The following is a 22,885-nucleotide window of genomic DNA, read 5'->3' as shown; positions in this document are numbered from 1 at the left end:
ATGTTAGTACTAAAGATTGTTAAGAGTTATCCCCCAACTCTTCACAACAACCAGAACTCGAATAACACAGTACACACGCATACATAAATTTTCAAAAAAAAAAATTAAAATACTCTTCTAAGAAGATATCACAAGAGTTCCTTACTGAACAATAGTGAACGGCCTCCTGTGCGACGTCTAACACTTTTGCCAGCAGACAGTCTAGAACATATCTAATAGAAGGTACGCACAAAAATTAAGGATCGTTGCTAGCTCCCATACCCAGGATCGTATCCGCAGACACGAAAGGACCCAGAGAAAAACATTTCTCGTAGGTCACACGAACGTCTTTCAAGTAGTGAGATGCAAACACCGAGTTGCACCTCCTATATGTCGCTTCCAAGATATCCTTTAGCGACATATTTCTGTGAAAAGAGAGAGACGTCGCTACTGCTCTAACCTCATGAGCTCTCACTCTCAAGAGTCTAAACAAGTCATCAGTACAGGTCTTGTGCACGTCTGTAATGACGTTCCTTACAAAAAAGGCTAAAGCATTCTTGGACATAGGTCTTGTAGGATCTCTAACTGAGCACCAAAGACCTTGTCTAGAACCTCCCATCTGTTTCTTCCTCTGTAGGTAGAATTTTAGCGCTCTTACAGGGCAAAGAGACCTTTCAGTTCCCTACCGACGAGACTCGATAAGCCTTTAACTTCGAAGTTCTTGGGCCAGGGATTCGAAGGATTTTCGTTCTTTGCCAGAAACAGTGCTTTGAACGAACAGATGGCTGAGTCTCTTTTGAACCCCACTTCAGGACTACATCGAGGTTCCAGCTAGGAGGAGCTGGATCCTTAGACTTTGAAGTCTCAAAGGATCTTATAAGATCGTGTAGATCCTTATTATCTGCAAGCTCTAGGCCTCTATTTCTGAAGATGGCCGAAAGCATACTCCTGTATCCCTTTATGGTAGATACAGAAAGATGTGTCCTCTCTAAGGAACAACAAGAAATCAGCGATTTCGGTGTCAGAGGTACTGGAGGAGGACAACTTCTTTGACTTACACCATCTTCTAAAAACCTCCCACTGAGATTGATAGACTCGCATAGTGGAAGTTCTACGGGCTCTAGCGATCGCGCTTGCAGCCTTGCGAGAAAAACCTCTCGCTCTGACAAGTCTTTCGATAGTCAAAAGGCAGTCAGAGCGAGAGCGGGGAGGTTTTGATGATACCTCTTGAAGTGTGGTTGTCTGAGAAGAACCATCATTCTTGGCAGGGATCAGGGGAAGCCTACTGTCCACTCCACTACCTCTGTGAACCAATCTTGTGCCGGCCAAAAGGGGGCTATCAGGGTCATTTTCATCCCCTTTGAAGCCACAAACTTCTTCAGTACTTGCTCCAGAATCTTGAATGGGGGAAATGCGTAGATGTCTACATGGGACCAGTCTAGAAGGAAGGCGTTGACTGCTAGAGCTCTGGGGTCTTCTACCACTGAGCAAAAGACTTCCAGTTTTTTGGAGAGGAATGTGGCAAACAGGTCCACATGAGGAGTCCCCCATAGAGACCAGAGACTCTGACAAACTTCTGAGTGGAGGGTCCATTCTGTGTGAAGGACCTGGCTCCTCCTGCTCAGCCTGTCTGCCCTCACGTTCCTTACTCCCGAACAAACCTCGTCAGGAGGGAGATGTTCCTTTGGGAGGCCCAAAGTAGTAGATCTCTTGCGAGCTCGTACAGGAAAAACGAGTGTGTCCCTCCTTGCTTCCGAATGTAGGCAAGGGCGGTGGTGTTGTCTGCGTTTACTTGGACTACACTGTTTGTCACTAAAGGTTCGAAGTTCTTTAGAGCCAGGTGTACGGCTAAAAGTTCTTTGCATTTTATGTGCCAGGACACCTGAACTGCACTCCAGGTGCCTGACACTTCCCAACCTTTTTCCGACGCGTCGGAAAACAATACAAGGCTTGGGTTCCGAATCTCCAGGGAAATTCCCTTGTTCTCCTATAATGGGGGCAACCACCATTCCAGGTATTGTCTCATCTCCACTGGAATGGGAAAACTGTCCGAGAGAAGTCCTGTCTTCCAGTTCCACGATCTCTTGAGGAAGAAACTGAAGAGGACGAAGATGAAGTCTTCCTAGAGGAAAGACTGTTCGAGCGAGGAAAGGGTCCCTAGAAGGCTCAACCATTCCCTTGCCGAAGTACGTTCTTTCCCTAAGAAGAGAGAGACTTTCTCTAAGCCTCTCACGAGTCTCTTGTGAGAAGGAAATACTCGAAAACCCCGAGAATCCATCTGAATCCCCAGATAGACCAAGTTCTGGCTGGGGATCAGCTGCGACTTCTTGAGGTTTATGAGTAATCCCAACGATTTGATCAGGTTTAGGGTCAAAGCAAGGTCCTCCAAACACTGTCTCTCTGATCTGGCTCTGATGAGCCAGTCGTCTAGATACAGAGAGATATTGACACCCTTCAGGTGAAGCCATCTCGCCACATTTTCATCAGGCTTGTTAAGACCTGAGGAGCAGTTGGACAGGCCGAAACACAAGGCCCTGAACTGGTAGATCCTTCCCCCGTCATGAAACGGAGTACTTCTTCGACGAAGGATGAATCGGGACGTGAAAATAGGCATCTTGGAGATCCAGGGAAAACATCCAATCCCCTTGGCGAAGAGCTGCAAGGACTGACGCAGAAGTTTCCATGGCGAACTTCTCTTTCTGAACAAATTTGTTCAGAGCGCTGAAATCTAGAACTGGTCTCCAGCCCCCAGAGGCCTTTTTGTTGCAACCAGAAAAAGAGTGATTGTAAAAATCGGGAGTTTTGATCCAGCACTAGTTCTATCGCTCTCTGTCCCACATCTGATCTACCATTAGCCGAAGAGTATCTCTCAGAACAGGGTCCTTGTATTTGGTGGACAGTTCCTGCGAAGTTGAAGTCAGGGGAGACCTGTCCTGGAAGGGGATGCAATATCCCTTCTTTATCACAGACATCGACCAAGCGTCTGCATCGATGAATGCCCAGGCATCCATAAATCCGAGGAGCCTGGCACCTTATGGTGTTTGGAGGCTCCTTACATCACTTTTCCCTTTTAAAGGGACGGAAGGAAGATCTACACTCTCTCTCAGGTGCTTTCCTTTTTGAGGGAGCTCTGGAGGGAGGGCCTCCTCAAAAGGGCTGAAGAGACGTACTCGCCCCTTTCTTCTCTCCCACTACCACAGGCCTCTTCTTTCTGGAAGACTGAAGGAGAAGGTCCTGGGTCGCCTTCTCAGTTAGTGAACGGGAAATGTCCCTCACCAGCTGAGAAGGGAACAAAAAGTCAGACATGGGTGCAAACATCAAGGCTGCTCTTTGTGAGTGAGAAACAGCCTTGGTAAGAAAGGTGCTAAAAACAGCCCTCTTCTTCAAGAGTCCCGCTCCAAAGAGAGAGGAGACTTCCCTGAGCCATCCTGTACCGCCTTGTCTATGCACGACAAGATACAGAGGAGAACTTCAGGATTGAGGCCCTCCGAGTCATGGGCCTTCTTGGCCATCACCCCAAGGGACCAATCCAGGAAATTGAATACTTCCAATACATGGAAGAGTCCCTTGAGGAGATGATCAAGCTCAGAAAGACCCCAAGTCACACGAGCAGAGTTCAGGCCATGCCTTCTTGATGCGTCTACCAGACTAGAAAAGTCAGCTTCCGCAGAAGCCGGGAGAGAGAGTCCCATATTCTCCCCTGTCTGGTACCAAATACCCCTTTGCCTGTAAGTCTAGCAGGGGCATACAGAAGACAGTTCTGACCAAGATCCTTCTTGTCTTCATCCAGTTATCCAGAGACTGAAGAGCTCTCTTCATAGAGATGGTCGGTCTCATTTTCAGAAAAGACGAGAGTTTGGCGTCTTGGAGCTTGAAAAGAGAGCGCGCGGAGAAGGAGAAGCGGCAGGAGTTAAGGAATCTCCATATTCCTGAAGAAGAAGAGCTGTCAAAACCTTGTAGTTTGAAAGTCCTTCTCTACCATGAGCCTTGTCTTCTGAATCCTCGTCAACAAAAGGATCAGAAGGAGAATCCGCCTTAAGTCTGGGGGGTTCTTTCCAACATCTCTCTCTGCGGGGGAGACAAAAACTCCTAACCAGAGAGGGGACTAAGAGTATGTACAGAGCCCCTCTGTAACAAAGCTGGCGTCTGCGTCTCGCGCCTGGCTGGCGCCTCGCGCCTGACTGGCTCCTTGCGCCTGGCTGGCGCCTCGCCCTTGGTTGGCGCCTCGCGCCTGGCTGACGCCTCGCGCCTGGCTGACGCCTCGCGCCTGGCTGGCTCCTCGCGCCTGACTGGCTCCTCACGCCTGGTTGGAATCTCGCTTTTGGCTGGCGCCTCGCGCCTGCAGACGAAATAAGATCCTCGCGCTTGGCTGGCGCTTCACCGCCTGCTGACGTGACGTCTCGTGCCTGAAAGAAGCCTCACGCTCGGAAGGCATCTCACGCCTGGTTGACGCCTCACTCTGGCTGGCGCCTCGTGCCTGGCAGGAGAAAGAAGAAGAGACTTTTTGACAGGAAGTCTAACGTCCTTCTTACGAGGAGGATCTTTTGAAAGGACTCCGACCAACGAGGCTAACTCTGCTCTTGAACAGCTAAAAGGATACTCTTGGAAGCCTCTCCAGCGTCCTCTTCAACAGGAGGAGAGGGAGACCTCAAAGGAGTTTGACCCGCTCTGTCGGAACAGGGAGACGTCAAAACCACCTTCGCCTTCTTGATCGAGGAGGGAGCTTCATCAGAGAAGCGCTCAGGGCTCGAGTCAAACAAAGGCTCTTTCCAGTGCCTTTTCAGGGGCCTGGTAAGGTCCGAATCCTTCCACCCTCGTTTAGGTGAAGGAGAACCGGACGACGAGAAACACTCTCAGAAGACGCTTTTCCTAAAGCGGTCCTGAGCAGTCTGTTGCGCTACAGAGCCTGCTGAAGGGACGCCTGACCAGTGGGGATTCTCCACAACCTCCGTAAGGCTTTCGACTTTCCTTCTCCTCTGGGCTTGGAAGCTTGGAAGAGGTCTAGGCCTGGGGGCACTCACTTCACTTAACACGTCACTTTCTCTATCCTTACCTTTCAGAGCAGCCATTTTGGATTTCATCTTTTGAAGTGTAGTCTTCAGATCAGCGAGCTCAGAAGCCGAATCTGAATGCAATGCCTGTGAGGGCCCTGATAAAGAGGGAGAATCAAATGCATGATTTTACAGAAGAGTTAGAATCAGGAAAAGGCTCAATAGGCCTTGTACTACCCACACCCTAGATGCAGCCCTTCTAAATTCTATCCCTCTCTAACTTCTTCAAGTCAGAAGTTAGAGTCTTCCATTCCTCAACACTCAACCTTTCACACTCATGACAGGTGTAGTCAAAGAACATTCAAAACCCTCTCATTTACGGCATACAGTGTGAGGATCAACCGAAGCCTTCGGTATCCTCACCTTGCAGCCTACATTCACACAAACTCTCACACTAACACTTGAATCAGACATTCTGTAGAAAAATCAAAAGCAAGACCAAATCCAGTCCACAGTAGCGAATGCCAAAACAACGATCCAGGTACGTCACCAAAAAGTCAGATGAAAGAAGATCAATTGCCTTGAAAAACAAATTCTAGTCAGGAGGTAGTAACAACAATGTTGATACCACCGGTGACAGAGAAAATCTGGTAGAAAATGGGAATGGTTCCTAGTCCTGCCACCCAGAGCAGGGCGGTAGATCACCTGACCTACCTGTAGCGAGTGGCGCGAAATTTGAATTTCTGTCGGGGACGACGGAGTCTTAGCTAAGTATATATCTGACAGGTAAGTTGATTGTATGAAACTATGGATTATTTCTGGAAGACATCTTGAATGAGGTCTTCCCATTGGCAATTCTTAATCTAACATTATTTCCTGTAGGTTTTTTTAGAGATGGTTTTGATATATTGGGTTTTACGTTTGTCTTTTTCATTGTGTCCTTTTGATCTATTTGTTGAGGCGGATGGTGGACCTCGACTTGAATTTCTGATTTATTCAAGTTATCTTCCAGTTGATCAGAAACATCAACAGATTGTAATGGGGGGCGAAGGTTGTACGGAGATGGGCAATGCCCCACTGTTAATACACTGTGGCAAAGCCTCAGAAGGCAATATGCTTACCTTGTCATGCATCATTTCATCATTAGATGGTATATTTCTTTTTATAGAACTATTGGCAGTACTAGGTGGGTTTGATTTTAATGCCTTTGCATAGCTATTTGACTTATTTAATAGTCTTTTGGCATATCCCACACTTATATGTTCTAAACTGGATTTGTTAAGGGCAGCTTCTTCCAACTTATACATCTCGCAGCTCCTGTCAGTGGATTTATGATTTGAGTTGCAATTTAAACACCTGGCCTCAGGTGCACATTCCCCATGGTAAGATTTGGAGCAAATACCATACATTTTTTCATTTTTGCAAACTGTTGATGGGTGTCCCAATTTAAAGCAATTAAAACATTGCAGTGGCTTCTGCTTGCATGGTCGAACTTTAATAATTTCATTTTCAATAATAATATGGGAAGGTACATCAGCATCCTGGAAAGTAAGGATAATCATTAATGTACCTAGGACTTTGTGTACTTTCCATACATTTAGTGGACACATGGCCAGTATCTCCTCTGTAAATTCATACAGATCTTTGTTAAATACTACTCCCCTTCCGTAGCTAATATTTAGGTGGGGTTTGACATCTAACTTAATATCAAAATCACTTGTTTTAAGGTTGGATAGTATTACAGATTGTGTGCATCATTTGGCATGGATAAGGTAACTATTTCTTCCAAAACGAGATATATCTCCCGGTGCAATAGTTCCTACTTTTTTCTGAATTAATTTGCATATTCTGAAAAAGTTCCCCGGAACCCCCCAGATTCAGCTACAAGCCACATCGGTGGTTTTGGCTTCCTCTGGGAAGGCATAACTAAATCAGCATCTTTTTCAAACCAGTCCGCAGGTCTATAGACATCCAAATCCTTTGGTACCTTATCACAAAGAGCAGCCATTATATTCAACTATTGTAAGATATCCATGAATCCCAATTTGTATCTTCAAGTTTCATTCTTATTTCTTTTATGCATCCATAACACTCAAATGCTTTATATATATTATCATAGTTTGTCTCTACTGGAATTTGGGTAACATGAAGGATTCGAAGTTTCCTTGTGTTACCCAAATTACTAAATTTTTGAATATCAATAGAATGGTCCTTCCTAGCTCCGAGGTCATCAACAGAATTTTCCCTAATTAAATTAGTTGAGGTCATCAACAGTGTCAGGGGTTCGCCATTTGATCCAAGGGTACAGGTAACATTAATTTCATTCATTGGAAAAGAAATAATTTTGGGGAAAAAGACAGAAAAAAAACAATTAGACTGTCTGACATCCCAAAAGAGAACCCATTATCCTTTCATGAAATTAATTCCTCCGCCAATGTCCACTCCCTACCCTACCATGAAGGGATGGTACCACTATGATTAGAGTGGCTCAAGTGTATGCCAAACCCGCTTGATGGGACTGAGAGCATTACAGGAATACAATCATCCCCACTTTAATTATAGTGGCAGGCAAACCGGACAGAATGCCGAGAGTCTTATCTTTATGAAACCGGCCAACCCCTGGAATCCGAAGGCCAAGTTTTTGTTCGAGAATAGTCCCGCATGCAGTATGGAAATACTGACACTCCTAGGTGTCCAAACATTATCGGGTAGTTGGCAAGACCACCACAGCTCCCACAATTGATTTTGAAAAAAATTCCAATACCGGATATGATGTCCCCTAAAAAAGAATCTGGACAGTGAAATGGGTAAGAGAGTTTTGATAGCAAGGTTGGAGACAGTTGGTAAATATGAAGGAGAACGAAGCAATTATAAGTAATAGAAATAGGATGAGATAAATTTTAGAGTCAAACCGAGGAAAAAATTCCCCAGTTCGAGAGCCCTCTTGCCTGTCACCAGGCTGCAGCACGGGAATGATATGCCGTGCGGAAGCCCAATGACTTCATCAAGACATTCTCTCGTTAAGAGGGCCAGCACTCCAGAGCCGATTGAACGGACCAATCAGGTGGTGACCCCATCTACCAGCAGTGACCTTCCCTATGCTACCCTCCCAGTCTCCAACGTCTGCATGCGATGAACAGTGCGAGCATCCACCTCTGGGGACAGTTTTGCTCAATGACTTAACCCTTTAACGCCAATTGGACTTATTAAACGTTGACGAAAATTGTCTGTCGGGTGCCGAACCGACGTACGAAACGTCGATGAAAATTCGCAGAAAAATAGTTATAGGCCTACTAGGCGAAAACTTTTGAATCACGCGCCTTGGGGGATGCTGGGAGTTCATAGATCAAGCTGTTGTTTTGTTTACAATCATTACCCAGGCGCGCAAGCGCAACTTTCTTACTTCTCGCACTAAAAAGCATCAGCGACACATCTCAGAAATTATTTTGTCACTTTGACATAATTTTTGCACCATTTTATATTAGCTGTTACATAGAGTTTTACATATGAAAACGTGCGCCTTTGGTCAACTTTGACTCTGCCGAAATGGTAAAAAAACGCAATTGTAAGCTAAAACTCTTATATTCTAGTAATATTCAATCATTTACCTTCATTTTACAACAAATTTGAAGTCGCTAGCACAATATTTCGATTTATGGTGAATTTATGAAAAAACTTTTTCCTTACGTCCGCGCGGACTCTACCGAAAAAATCATACATTTTTTCATTCGATTGTCGTAATGTTTGCACCATTTTAAATTAGCCGTTACCTAAAGTTTTATGTATGGAAATGTGTGCAATTTCATGTAGAATGCAACAATAAAACAACCCATCGTTGTAGCTTATATTAGTTTTGAAATATTTTCATATAAACGATAAGTGCCAAAATATCAACCTTCGGTCAACTTGACTCGACCGAAATGGTTGAAAAACGCAATTAGTAAGCTAAAACTCTTACATTCCAGTGATATTCAATCATTTACCTTTATTTTGCAACAAATTAGAAGTCTCTAGCACAATAGTATTTCTATTTATGTTGAATCTATGAAAAAAAAAAAAAAAAATTTTCCTTACGTCCGCGCGGTAACTCTTCTGAAGAAAATCAGAAATTTTTTCGTCCGATTGTCGTAATGTTTGCACCATTTTAAATTACCCGTTACATTAAGTTTTATATATAAAAATGTGAGCAAATTTCATGTAGAATACAACAAAAAACAACCCATGGTTGTAGCTTTTATCAGTTTTGAAATATTTTCATATAAATAACGATAAATAGAAAAAATTCGACCTTAAGTCAACTTTAACTCGACCGAAATGGTAAAAAAACGCAATTGGAAGCTACAACACTTACAGTCTAGTAATATTCAATCAATTAATTTCATTTTGCAACAAACAGGAAGTCTCTAGCACAATATTTCGATCTATGGTGAATTTTTTAAAAGTTTTTTTTTACATCCGTGCGTTACGAATTCATGCATCATACTGTGATAATATTTTCTCTGTGTTGCTTTGATCGTTTTACAATTTGTTATATACCAAAATCATCGCAATTTAGTGTACAATACAACGAAAAATCATTAACTCATTAGCTTTAACCGTTTTGCTCACAGCGCAATTTGTATACAATTATATATGAAATTTTTTTTCGCGCTGTCATATATTCCAATATTTATATATGATAATGATATTTTTTCATTTCTGATGGTTGCATACTAAACTTCAGGCAATGACAAAAAAGGAGCCAAAAAATGAATTCTTAATCTTGAAAATTAAGCAAGCTTTGATTTTTTGAAAAAAAAAATTTTTCCACTTCGGCGCTCACTCGCGAACGGCGCCGGCATACAGGAGACACTGTTTTGGAAATATCGGCTCGGCGTTTAAGGGTTAATAACCTGATCCAGCCAATGAAAATTCAGCTCTCACAAGCCAGAGCCCCTGGGACACTATAAATACTGTCTAACAACCCCATTCCAACCAGAACACCACCACCATCCCTTGGAGATGAACCGAAGATACGGTTGGAAACATTTTAATTCTGCTAAGCCCTTAGAAAATGAAAAAGATTCTACACAGAAGAATAAAAAATCCTGATTTCCAGATCGCAATTTGCAAACTTTACGGTGATCAGACATCACTTTTAACTACCATGTGAATAATCAATATTTCTAGAAATAATTTCCCTTATCCAGAATATGAACATCAACCAGTTATTAGCAAATATATTAGACCTGATGAGAACAAAATATTAAAAAGAATTGTGAACACCATATATAAAATAAATTCCACTGATGCTGCCATTCTCTTTAACAAAACAAGCTTGAGAGGGGGTCTCCTACCTTAAAAAAAAAAAAAATAATAATAATAATAATAATAATAATAAATAATAATAATAATAATAATAATAATAATAATAATACAGGCATTTCCCAGTTCTTGGCGGGGTGCTGATAAGTGAAAACTGTCATTAACCAAAACTCGCCAATTCATGGAGCTAATAGTGCCGAGTTTCAGTTAACCCTCTTACGCCGAAGGGGTATAATAAAAATCGTCTCCCAAATGCCGAGGCGGTCTCGGAGTGAGCGCCAAAGCGGAAATTTTTTTTTTTTCAAAAAATCACAGCACACTTAGTTTTCAAGGTTAAGAGTTCATTTTTGGCTCCCTTTTTTGTCATTGCCTGAAGTTTAGTATGCAACCATCAGAAATGAAAAGAAATATCATTATCATATATAAATAAGGCGATATATGATAGCGCAAAAACAAAATTTCATATATAATTGTATTCAAATCACGCTGTGAGCAAAACGGTTAAAGCTAACTAGTTAATTTTTTTCTTTGTATTGTACACTAAATTGCAATAATTTTGGTATATAACACATTGTAAAATGTTCAAAGCAACACAGAGAAAATATTATCACAAAATGATACATGAATTCATAACGCACGGATGTAAAAAAATGTTTTTTTTTTAAATTCACCATAAATCTAAATACTGTTCTAGAGACTTCCAATTTGTTTCAAAATGAAGATAAATGATTGAATATTACTATACTGTAAGAGTTTTAGCTTACAATTGCAGTTTTCGACCATTTTGGACGAGTTAAAGTTGACCGAATGTCGAATTTTTATATATATATTTTTTTATATGCAAATATTTTGAAAATGAGAAAAGCTACAACCTTCAATTATTTTCAGTTGTATTCTACATGAAATTGCGCACATTTTCATACATAAAACTCTATGAAATGCCTAATATGAAACGGAGCAAATATAACAATAATGCGACATACACATTTCAGAGATTTGCGGCCGAGAATCCGCGCGCGGAGGGAAGGAAAGTTTTTTTTTTTTAAATTCACCATTAATCTAAATATTGTGCTAGATGCTTCGAATTTGTTTCAAAATGAAGATAAAGGACTGAATATTACTAGACTGTAAGAGTTTTAGCTTACAATTTCGTTTTTCGACTATTTCGGTAGAGTTAAAGTTGACCGAATGTGGTTTTTTTTCTATTTATCGTGATTTATATGCAAATATTTCGAAAATGAGAAAAGCGACATCCTTCAATCATTTTTAGTTGTATTCTACATGAAATTGCGCACATTTTCATATATAATACTTTATGTAACGGCTAATTTAAAATGGTGTAAACATTACGACAATCGCACAAAAAAATTTCTGATTTTTTCGGAAGTTACCGCGCTGATGTAAGGAAAATGTTTTTTTTTCATAAATTCACCATAATTCAAAATATTGTGCTAGAGATTTCCAATTTGTTGCAAAATGAAGGTAAATGATTAAATATTACTAAAATATAAGAGTTTTAGCTTACAATTGCGTTTTTCGACCATTTCGGGAGTCAAAGTTGACCGAAGGTTGAAATTTTGGCACATCATTATTTATATGAAAATATTTCAAAACTGATAAAAGCTACAACCATGGGTTGTTTTTAGATGTATTGTGAATGAAATTGCGCACATTTCCATATATAAAACTTTATGTAACGGCTAATTCAAAATGGTGCAAACATTACGACAATCGCACGAAAAAATTTATCGGAAGATACCACGAGGACGTAAGGAAAAAGTTTTTTAATAAATTCACCATAAATCGAAATATTGTGCTAGAGACGTCCAATTTGTTGCAAAATAAAGGTAAATGATTGAATATTACTAGAATATAAGAGTTTTAGCTTACAATTGCATTTTTCGACCATTTCTGTAGAGTCAAAGTTGACCGAAGGTTGAAATTTTGGCACTTATTGTTATGTGAAAATATTTCAAAACTTATAAAAGCTACAATCATGAGTATTTTTTAGTTGTATTTACATGAAATTGCGCACATTTTCATATATAATACTCCATGTAATGGCTAATTTAAAATGGTGCAAAAATTATGTCAAAGTGACGAAATTTCTGAGATGTGTCACTGTTACTTTTTAGTGCGATAAGAAAGAAATTCGCGCTTGCGCACCTGCTTAACGATTGTAAACAAAGCAACGCCTTGATCCATGAGCTCCCAGCATCCCCAAAGGTGCGTGATTCAAAAGTTTTCGGCTGGTAGGCCTACAAGTATTTTTCCGCGAATTTTTACAAAAACTTTTTTATGTTGACATTTAATACGTCCAATCGGCACCCGGGAGACAATTTATCTCGACGTTTAATATGTCCAATCGGCGTAAGAGGGTTAATGGCACCGATAACAGGTTAATGGCACCTCTGTTAGGTATGTTATGGCGCCCTAACTCTATTATTGGCACCTTATGGTGCTGATAACCTTTCGAGTAAGGCTATCTCAAAAGTGGCGACAGAGGAGGAGGACAAAAACAGCAGAAAAACTTGCAACGTAAACGTACACGTTAAACCTTAATAACACTCAAACCTTACAAATAATAACTAGAAATTAAATTTTTTTTTTTTTTTTTTTTTTTTTTTTTGTTTTTTTTGTTTTTTTTTTCATTTTTTTACATTTTTTTTTACTTTTTATAACTTTGGTGTGTTTTTTTTGTAGTATCATTTGGATCTTCCTGTTTACTTACTCCTACTAAAGGCCTCTTTAATAAATAACTATCCAAGGAAGATTGCTTCTGCCTGCTTTTCCCAATGTTTCCTGAAAGACGGACTCTGGTAAACGTCTCAAACCTCGCGGCAAGCATAACGACCTAGTGTAAGCCCTTTTTGGGGTGTGTCTTTTCTTTTACTAGATATGCTTTGACCTTATGAAAAGCACGCTCTAGAGCATCCTTAATTTCTACCGTTGTCATAGGGTCGTCCTCCTCCTCACCACTGCTAGAGAACTCTTCTTGAACCACGTTATGTTGCATGGCCTCCAACTCCTGCAGGGACTTGCCACGTGCAACAATCTCTTCAAGATCTGGTTGCGAAACAGTTTCAGGATCGTCCAACTGTTTCTAGAACTCCTGACACAGCTTCGCCCCACATTCGAATCCCTCCAAAAGTCTACGGACAGATACAGCAAATCAGGCTAAGCGTTTCCTCCACCAAAGGAATTCAAGGTTCACACTCGAAACCACCTCCTGCCAAGCTTGATCCGGATGATTCGATGCATATCACAACATTGGAAATGCCCTTCCAATTCTAAATTGCAAGCCAAGGTGAGGTTTGTGGTATCCGGTTGATGTCGAAAATATCTTCTTTGAAAAGATGTTTCGTATACAGCTTCTTGAAGTTCGATATCACTTGCTGGTCTGGAGGAGAGGAGTGGTGTTAGGCGGAAAATAAACAACCTTCACGAAAGAATACTCTGCTAGGATATCTTCCCCGAGGCCAGGAGGGTGAGCAGGGGCATTGTCCAACAACAGCAGGACATTTCAGATGGGAGGCACTTCTCGTTTCCAAGAATTTCTTCACTGTCGGGCCGAAACTCAGATTTACCCAACTCGGTTGAACAAAAGTCTCGTTACCCAGGCTTTCGCATTAGCCCCCCACATCAACTCGGGAAGCTTCCTCCCTTTAAGACACTTTGTTGGGTGGGCCTTGAAGGCTCAAGGAGTCTCCGAATATGAATACACAAGTAGGGGGTGGCTTCACCTTGCAATCCCTCCCCAGTGGCGGTTCGAAACAAAGTGCGAGCGGGTAAGCCTGTCTTTCCATATGGCTCATGCCAAGATAGCTTCTTCGTCTTCCTCCGTGATGTACGTACCGACGAGGGAATTTTTTCCCAAAAAACAAAAAAGGGCCAGTCTCATCACAGTTGAAAGACTTGCTGAAAACTGTAGCCTTCCTTGATCGTCATCTCGTCGAACGTCTTCATAAAGGCTTCGGCTGCTTTCGTGTCCGAGCTGGCCGCCTCCTCCATGCCGCCAACAATCCCCCGATGGAATGGAGGCCAGTCCTGTTTCCGGAATTTTTTTTAAACCACCCATGAGAAGCCTTGAAGCCTGGGCTTGGCTTGGGTCCCCCGATGTCCCTTTCTCCTCCAGTTCGTCTTCGGCCTGGGCAATCAATAATCACCGAAAATCATAGCGGCTTGGCCTTGTGGCAAGATTGGCCGTCTCGGTTATCGTCATCGCCAGCCGATTTTCTTTTGTCTTTTAATCCAAGACAAGAACGCAGCTTCTCCATCTCGTCATGCACCATGGCTCCTCTTGTTGGAGACAAAATAGTCACGCCCACTTTGGAAGGTTGTAGCTTTCTTTGATGGCTTCCTTCTTCTGCTTAACGGGATGGTGCCTATTGTCGACGGATTTCAGCCGTAGTCCCTTAGTGATCACACTCAACCAACGCATGCCAGCTTCATACTTTTTAATTATCTCCATCTTCGTCTCCATAGAAAGCATCCTCTTCTATCCGTGAACGTTCAGCAACTTTCTTGGGACCCATGACTAACGTATTACTTTGTACCCAACGGAATTAAAGTTATGTTTAGTATGTGTACTAAAGAAAGTTCTCACACAACACGGATTGAAGTAGTACAACGAAATCACTTAACAGGGAATTTACGTTAAAAAAGTGAAATCGTATAGAACGAACGAAAAAAAAAAAATTCCCCGCATGTGTACACAAACACTGGTGCGAAAGCAGTGGGGCGAAATACCCCGCCTTTACGTATAGCACGATTGGGATAGATGCTTGACCAATAGGGAGAGCACGGATCCTTTATGGCGGTTGACTATGCATCAAGGAACCAATGGGAGAGCAGGAGGATGGTGGCGAGTCTACTCAGTTGGCGGTGCAACGAGTTTTAAAAAATTGTTTATCAGTGGTCCCGTCGGGCGAATCTTGGGACTTAACTTAACAGCAACAACCTTTCGTAACCTTGAACCTTTTATTTTCGTATGTAGAGCCAAAAAAATCTTCGTGATTTGCTTTTGTTAACTAACTTAGAATTTTTTCGGTAAGCTTGGGGACTTTCGTATGTTGAGGTACCACTGTAGTAGTTTTTTAAATAAAACCATTACCACATGCATGATTATGATATTGCTAAAATAACTTTAACCAGAGATGAAAATGGAGAAACTGAAGCGGAAAACAGATATACAGTAGTACCTCAGACTTTGACGTTAATCCGTTCCAGAAGTGCTGTTCGAAGTATGATTTGTTAGAAATAAGAAACAATATCCCCACATAAGAAATAAAGAGAATCAGGATCAATTTGTTCCAGCCAAGCCCAAAAAAAAAGTAACCCAAAAAGTCCCCCTTTTTCACATTTTTTTTCTAGTACTAATGTGTTCAAAACCAGTTGAATTAAAGAATGTAAAGTAATGAAACAGTACGTTATATGAAGTAAAATTTTCAACATTGTGTTTTTTCTGTGTATGATTTATGAACTGTTTTGTGAAAATGGCGCCCAGCTGGCTGGGGGATGGAGGGAGGAGAGACAGGAACCCTTTGATGAAATCGAATTGCTTGCATAATGCAAAGGTTGATAAGCAAATAAATTTTATTCACATATTAGATAAAAGGATAATCAAAGGAATCGATAGTGTGGTGCGCCGACTGTCTCCGATTGTTGTTGTGTCCACAGATTAATTAATGGCCAAAACAATACATCAACTTACTGTTGGGCAAATGGGCAGACTTTTGAAACAAACATGAGGATTTTTGCAAAGGAGATTAAAATAACCTTTTCACAAGGAAGCCATTTTTTAAAACAAACAAATCGAAGGCATACAAAACCTGAAAGCGGTGCCAGTTTGTTTATTTAGAGCTTAGTTACTTTTACAGTAGTAAAAAATCGTAAAAAGCAATAGTCACTAGATATGTATTTTACTGTAACAAAAATAGAAGTGATTTGGGCAGATCGAGTGTAAAGTGAAAGAAATGGGTGAATAATCATCCCAACCCAGCTGATAAGCCAGTGGGAAGCACAGCCATTCTTCCTTTTCCCTTTATCCCCTCCTCCTCTTTCTTTCTTTCTCCCTTTCCTCCCTCTTCTCCTTATCTCACTCAATACTAATCCGAAACACTGGACTCCAAGCAAGGGTCTTTTTTTTATTTTACTGTATTGTGCATTTGATTGGTTTTCATGTTTTATCATTACGTTAAATTTATTGTGAAATAATATTTTATTTTTTATGTAAATTGGTACTGCTTTTACATAATTATTATAGTAAAGATTTTGCTGTCTCTTCTCTCCTCAACAATACCATGACACACAATAACTTAAAACCATTCATTCATTATTCCTAAAAAATATAAACAACCCCTCCCTCTACCTCAAGTTAGCTGTTATCATCGCAATGATGGAATTATTTTGATAATCGTTTTCTGCCTAAATTTTCTATTGTGAAAAGCTTTGTACTTTCAATTTACTTACTATTTTGTTAACACTCTTACGCCGAAGCCCTAAAAATCAAAACCAACCTCTCCTGTATTGCCCGGCGCCCGTTTGGAGTGAGCGCCTGGAAGGAAGCGGGGAAAAAATAATTTTTTCAAAAAAATCACAGCGGCGCTTCGTTTTGAAGATTAAGGAGTTGCATTTTTGGCTCATTTTTTTTTGCATTGACCTGGAAGTTTAGTATGCAATCATCAGGAAACATGGAAAAATAATATCATTATCATATGATAAATAATGCGAATATATGGTGGCAAAAAAAAAAATTCATAGATAATTGTATTCAAAATCACGCTGTGCAAAAAAACGGTCAAAGGTGGTGGGGGAATAACGAGTTACTTTTTTTTCGTTGTATTGTACACCTAAATTGCAATCCTTTTGATAATATAAATACATAGTAAAAACAATAAAATCAAGAACCCCGGAAAAAATATTATCACAAAGCAATGAATTATGTACGAATTCGGTAAGCAGCCGGTGCAGGCACGTAAAAAAATGTTATTTTCCAAAAATTCCCCACCGTTTAATTCCTAAATGTATTGTTTCTAGAGGACTTCCAATTTGTTCAAAATTAGAACAAATGATTTGAAAATTTATTATGATTTAAAACTGTTAAGAGTTTTAGATTAGAATTGCAAGATTTACGACCATTTCGGAAACAAGTTAAATTTGAACCGAATGTCGAAATTTTTTATAATTTTTTTTTATATTTTTTTTTGTATATGCCAATGTTCTGGAGTATGAAAAAAAGCTACAACCTTCAATTATTTTTTATTGTATTCCCCATGAATTTGCTGCACATTTTGATATATGAAACTCTTAAAAATAAAAAGGGGCTAATTATGAAAAAGGAGCAAATATTAGGGATAATGCGATGTACGTGATTTTCGGAAGACTTGCGGCCAGCGAAATCGGCGCGCGGCTTGGAAGGTGCAAGGTAAAAATATTTTTCAAAAAATTTATACCAAATTAAACCACAATATTGTTTTTTAGAAGACCTTTCAAATTTTGTTTCAAAATGAAGAAAAATCGAACGGAATTAACTACCTAGGACCCGTACGAGTTTTAGCTTACAATTGCGTTTTTCCAAACTATTTCTGTAGAGTTCAAATTGATCCGAAACGTAGTTTTTTTCCTATTTATTCGTGATTTATAATGCAAATATTTCGAAAAAAAAGAGAAAAAGCTATCAAGCCTTCAATCATTTTTGTAGTTGTATTCTACATGAAATTGAGCACAGTTTCATATAGAAAACTTTATGTAAACAGCTAATTTTAAATGGTGCAAACATTTCGGACAATCGCACAAAAAAAATTTCTTGATTTTTTCGGAACGAGATTTCAACCGGGCCGAACGTAACGGAAAATTTTTTTTTTTTTTTCATTTTTTTTTTTTTTCAAATCAAATTACCCCCATAAATCGAAAATATTGTGCTAGGAGAACTTCCAAGTCATTGCAAAAATGAAAAGGTAAATGACTTCTGAATATTACTAAAATAATAGAGTTTTAGCTTACAATTGCGTTTTTTTTTTCGAACCATTTCGGTAAGTCAAAGTTGACTGAAAGTTGAAATTTTTTGCACTTAACGTTATTTATATGAAAATTTTATTTCGAAACTGATAAAAAAACTCAAACCAACATGGGTTGTTTTTTTTGTTGTATTGTGGCATGAAATTGCGCCATTTCCATATATAAAACTTTATGTAACAGCAAATTTAAAAGGGTGCAAAACATTAGGGTACAAAAATCGCACGAAAAAAAAAAAAAAAACTTTGAGTTTCGGAAGAGTTATCGCACGAAACGTAAGGAAAAACAAGTTTTTTTCATAAATTAAAATTCAACCATAAATCGAAAATATTGTGCTAGAAGACGTCCAATTGTTGCCAAAATGAATCAAATGGATTGAATATTAATATAAATATAAAAGAATTTTTAACCTTAAATTGTTGCGTTTCTCCGGACCATTTTCTGTAAGAGTCAAAGTTGACCCGAAGGTTTGAAAATTTTTTGCACTTATCAGTTATTATTATGAAAAATATTTCAAAACTGGATAAAAGGTCTACAATCATGAGTATTTTGTTTTGTTGTATTTTACATGAAAGTTGTGGCGGGGCATTTTATTTTCTATATATAATACGTCATGTAAAGGATAATTTAAAAATGGTGCAAAAATTTATGTCAAAGTGAACGAAATAAGTTTCCAAGATGTGTCACCTGATACTTTTTAGTGCGATAAGAAAAGAAATTCGCGCTTGCGGCGCCTGCGTTAGCGATTGTAAACAAAAACAACGCCTTGATCCGTGAAACTCCCAGCATCCCCCAATGGTGCGTGCTACAAAAGTTTTCGGCTGGTCGGCCTATAAGGTTTTTATTTTTCCGCGAATTTTTTAAAAAAAGAAAACTTTTTTGGAAGCCCGACGAATGATACATCCAATCTGGCATTAACGGGGATACATTTTGACTCGATGTTTAATATGGTCCAATCGGCGAATAAGAGGGTTAATATTGTTCAACTAGACCGTCTTCACCTCAAGTGCAAAGTGCCAAACCCAACATTGGCCTCAATTAAAAACTTTTTTTTCTCTATTGCATTTAAATTGTCTTTCATATTTTATCATTGCATTCAAATTTATGGGGGGGGAAAAAATTCCCATTTTTCTATATGTGAAATTGTTTTATTGGCTTTTTAACATACATACAGTAATATTTTAATTCTTTCTTCCTTTCCTCATCCTCCCAACATACTAAAAGCTCCCTTGTACAGTCTCAAGCCAGCTATGGCGTGACATCCACAAGTTTTACATACGATTCTTATACATCTATTATGTTTAAAACTTGATACAGAAGTTTTAAATTTTATATTAAAGGCTTATTACTTTTAGTTTATTTTGGTCAAATATGTTTATCATTAAAGAACTATACAGTTAGTTACCTCGAGATAACGAAATTAATAAGTTACCGTTGGCCGGGGGGCCCTTCGTAACATGAGGTTTTCGTATCACGGACCAACATTTTATATGTAAAATGGCTAATCCGTTCCCAAGGCCCTCCAAAAAACAACCCCAGTAAATTTCATAATAAAGGCTTAAATTGACATAAAACAATGAAATACTACCACAATTAATGACCATCAATACCTAAAACATTAATAAACAAAATACTAAAATAACCTGTGAAATTAAAGTGTATTAGGTGTACATGGTATATTAAGAAATACTGTACATAAAAATGGGTGGAAGCTTACCTTTCGAGTGAGGCTAATTCTCCGAAAGTGGCAGCAATGAGGAAGAAGGACAAACTGGGTACTGCAAGATACCGTTACATACGTGCAATACACTCAACTTTACAAAACACATAAAAAAATTTAAGGAAAACTTCCAAACTAAAATTTACGAAACCACATTAACAAAACAACTGTAAAACACTTAAACTTAACAAAAAAACTAAAATTTAAAAAAATTTTTTTTTTTTTTTAAAAAAATTTGTTTTTTTTTTATTTTTATTTTTTTTTTTTTTTGATTTTTTTTTTTATTTTTTTTTTTTACTTTATGTATGGTTTTTTTTTCCCAGAATTTGCAACTTCATCAACCACTTTCTCCAAGTTTTCTGTTTATTCTATCCACTTGGTTCTTCCTTTTGCTTACTCCTGCCTAATGCTAAAGGCCTCTTTAAAAAAAAAATAACGATCCAAGGAAGCTTGCTTCTGCCATACTTTTTTCACAATGTTACCTGAAACGACTCAGGGCAAACGTCATCAAACTGGCGCAAGCATAAACGACCTTGTATGTGAGCCTTTTACGGGGGTGCTTTTTTTTTCTAAAAATAACGCGGTAGCGTTCATTAACGGCTGCCCCTACCTTCTTGATAATTAATCTACTAATTGTTGGCAACCTCTATGACTCTTGTTTGGCCCTGGTGTCCAATTTCAAAACCAAAAACATGCTCAAACCAATGCAAATGCTCATTTCGCAACTGATTTGGGTACCTGAATGTTCGGCTGCTGACCTTCAACATAAACTGAAGTGCCTTGATTATACTGGTATGCATGTTGTAAATGATTGTTCAACACCCTCCTGCCAAAGTTTCCTCCAGTTATCCCATTCGAGAGAGACCTTGAATCAACTTATCCCAGTGTCGAAGATCCTTGGGTCACTTATCCCACGAGAGAGATCTTATTTGGTGGTCAATCAATATCATATATATTCGTCGCACTCAAGGGAGGTAGCTCTTCTTTTTTTTTTTCCAATTTTCTGTGAAAAGAATTGTTAGAAGTTTTTTTTTAAAATACACATGAAAACAAACACCCACTCACAAGATGTCGAACCTCTGGAACTAGTAGATTCAGAAACAGTTGATGATCCCGAAACGAATACCGTCGGTGCGTACTTAATAACTATGCTCGGTGCCCAGATGGCCGAGGCACGCCAACCACGTACATAGATGCCATTGATGGGAAGGGACGCTGGCCAATTAGGAGGAAGGAAGGCTCTCATGGCCGCCGGACTAGCATCAGGAACCAATGGGAGAGCAAGGAGGAATTGGTGGCGGAGTCTACTAAAGTTGGCGGCGGCGCGAGTTTCAAAAAATTGTTATCGGGGTTGGTTCGGCGAAAACTCGGTACCTTTCCAGAAACCTTTCGTATCGTTGAAAACTTTTCGTTATGGTAGAGCCGTTAAATTTTTCGTATTGGGCTTTCCCGTATCTCGAGTTTTTCGTAAGTTGGGAGCCTTTCGTATCCTCGAAGGTACTACCTGTAATATTGTTAAATGAAAAAAGACAAATTATTTTAATACAGTTTAACTTGTAAGATACAGTAAGCCATCGAATGCAAGTATAAACAAGATAATCAATCAGTTAGAAGTACGAGCATTTGTTTAACAAATGATAGAAAATTTTCTCGAAAATTGTTCGAAAAACGGAAAGTTCAACGCAAAAAGCATTTGACAAAAACGACGTACCCACTGCACTGGAATGTAGAATTTTGGCCAAAGACCAAGCACTGAAACCTAAGAGGTAATTCAGTGCTGCAGCGATGCACTACGACAGTGGTTCACAACCTTTTTATTCTTCTGTACCCCTTGGGCATTTTTATAGATTCCTATGTATGCCTAAAAACTGAGAATGAAAAAGAAAAACAGTGAAATAGATATTATGATACAGTGGACCCCTCCTTATTCACAGGGGATGCATACTAGACTCCAGCGCAAATAGCTTGAACCCACGAATAGTTAAAACACCCCTCTATAAATGCTTATATCTGCCTATCTTTAAAGTTCAAACAAAAGTATACTAAAAAAATACCACCCTACATCAAATGTACAATAAACTATTATCCTATAATGTAGTGTATTAATCTTTGAAACAATATTTTGCGATATTTTGAAGTAAATCATCAAACATTTTATGGTTAAAAATATATGTAAATACTGTATAACTTAGTTACGTACATGTGACAATAATCCAGTCCATTTTCTTTCACCTAGTTACTATTCAAGCAGTCCAGTTTTCTTTTTACAAGGGAAACATTTGTATTTATGTACATGAGAGAGAGAGAGAGAGAGAGAGAGGAGAGAGAGAGAGAGATGAGAGAGAAAGAGAAGAGAGAGAGAAAGAGAGAGAAGAGAGAGAGAGAGAGAGAGACATTAAACATTTTATACATACTAGTACATCATACATAAATAGGGTACTCACCTTTGATGAATGTTTATTAAAGATGATGATGATATGAATTTGCTGTGCAGTCCGATGACAGACAATGAAGATTTAACTGCACAACAAGGTAGAGGAGTTACATCTCCTCTGAGGGCAACTCTTCACCTTCTTCAGGAGGTGCTTCAGGAGGCACTAACTCGGGCAATTCAAGAGGTATTTCTTCAGGCAATTCAAGAGGCACTACTTCTGGTGACTTGGGAGGCTTTGGAGGGTCCTACTTCGTACGAGTGATGAACATTGTGATTGGCAGCTGTTGTTGTTGCTTCTTCATGGCAGTGAGTGCTTGATTATAAGGTTCCAATGCCATATCAAAGATATTTGGAAACTTCAAGGAGTGTTCCATATAAGGATCTCATGTTGAAACAAACTCCTGTACATCATTTATCATCCTCCTAATTTGGGACAGGCAT

At 39.3% G+C, this 22,885-nt stretch overlaps 1 protein-coding gene across 1 annotated transcript in view; it reads right to left on the bottom strand.

Annotated features, from left to right (window-relative positions):
- The window catches only part of LOC135218854 (uncharacterized), a 473,700-nt gene that overhangs the window by 43,381 nt on the left and 407,434 nt on the right, over positions 1-22,885 (bottom strand). The gene's annotated exons all lie outside the window — the stretch shown is intronic.

This window comes from Macrobrachium nipponense, chromosome 1, assembly GCF_015104395.2.
Source record: "Macrobrachium nipponense isolate FS-2020 chromosome 1, ASM1510439v2, whole genome shotgun sequence".
Lineage (NCBI taxonomy): Eukaryota > Metazoa > Arthropoda > Malacostraca > Decapoda > Palaemonidae > Macrobrachium > Macrobrachium nipponense.
This window is presented reverse-complemented; position numbering and strand designations above follow the sequence as displayed.